The sequence below is a fragment of the Apium graveolens genome, chromosome 6 (assembly GCF_009905375.1).
Source record: "Apium graveolens cultivar Ventura chromosome 6, ASM990537v1, whole genome shotgun sequence".
Classification (NCBI taxonomy): Eukaryota; Viridiplantae; Streptophyta; class Magnoliopsida; order Apiales; family Apiaceae; genus Apium; species Apium graveolens.
The window spans coordinates 18,958,954-18,960,310 of NC_133652.1; the positions used below are offsets into that span (position 1 = coordinate 18,958,954).

Below are 1,357 nucleotides of genomic sequence, written 5' to 3' on the forward strand. Positions count from 1 at the left end.
TAAAGCAGTATACTTAACTTGATCATAAGTTATCAAGGCTTGTTTAACAGATAAAGGTATTTGGAGGGGTCTTAACATAGCCTTCTTTTTATCAGTAGATAAAATGTGGCGCCCCGGACCCCGGAATGACCTCAGAAACCCGAACCCGGGAACGCCAAACCAAACCAAACCAATTCACTCAATATTTGCTTACACAACCTTAAAATTAAATAACAATATATAATTCTTACAGTATTCTAAGTATTACAACCAAAGTTCACGATACAACCAAAAGTCTATTACACAAGCATTATTCATTAAGATACTATATGCGTTCATCATCTACTAAGCCCTAGTTCATCACATACTTATCCTTTCCCGAACATCCTTCTCCAAAGTTCTTTCCTGTGGAAGTTAGTGACATAAACGAGTGAGCTTATAAAGCTCAGTAAGCATATATAGTAGAATTCAACTGAGGTTTATCCAAGAAATCAAAGTTCATCAAACAAATATTCGAATAAAGAGATATGAAAGTTACTACAATCAACAAAAATTCATCATATAGTTCTCACAAGATTAAAACTGAGTATTCAAGCATGACAAGTTCATCAATTCATCAAGTTGGGATCCCGACAGCTTACTTCCAAAAAGGAAGTATCATCATCAGTTCATCAATTATCAGTGCAAGAATACTCATTTTCCATCAGTGAGTTATCAGTCCGATCAAATCAATCATCATATAAGAATCAAAACATCAACAGTGAAATACAGTGAAATAGTACAGTATTTACTTACCTTAAATCGCTTTTAATACAACTTCTAAAACAATTTCTTTCTCGAGTCTCAAGTCCCTTTATTCTTGACTTAGTACCCTAACAACGTCATTCACAATTCTCAGTAACATGATTTTATTAATAAATTAAAATCTAAATCTTACCAAATAAATTCTAATATTTACTTAATTTAACTAATACAAATTACCTATAAATAATAATAAAAATGATAATGGATGAGGGCGTAGGAAGACTTACCAACTAAGGAGCTTTTCTTTTAGCTTCTTCCTCCCTCTTTATAAATAACTCACTTCATTATCTTATAGGTAGTGAAACTTTAATACTTCTTTTCTTTTTCGATGTGGTACTCAATTTGACAAGTTTAAAAATAAATTTTCCATTTTCCAAAACAAGTCGCAAAAACGGACAAGTAACTCCCAAGGCAACCCTCATGCACACAGCAAACTTAAATCTTGTTCAAGGGAAGGTGCACACAAGTGCACTTGCACCTTGGAAACAAATATGCTAAAGACTTCCCAATTTATTCTAGTTTATCTTCTATTTTCTTTCCAATGTGGGACTATGACACTCTCATATGCTCTTAC

General features: G+C 32.9%; 1 long non-coding RNA gene across 1 annotated transcript; it reads right to left on the bottom strand.

Moving 5' to 3' along the window:
* Positions 1-308: 308 nt before the first annotated feature.
* LOC141664403 (uncharacterized) lies at positions 309-1,040 on the bottom strand. The gene is made up of 3 exons (XR_012552009.1): positions 1,011-1,040; positions 775-851; positions 309-384 (listed from the first exon to the last, which is right to left on the bottom strand). It is a non-coding gene; the product is annotated as an uncharacterized LOC141664403 (long non-coding RNA).
* Positions 1,041-1,357: the final 317 nt, after the last annotated feature.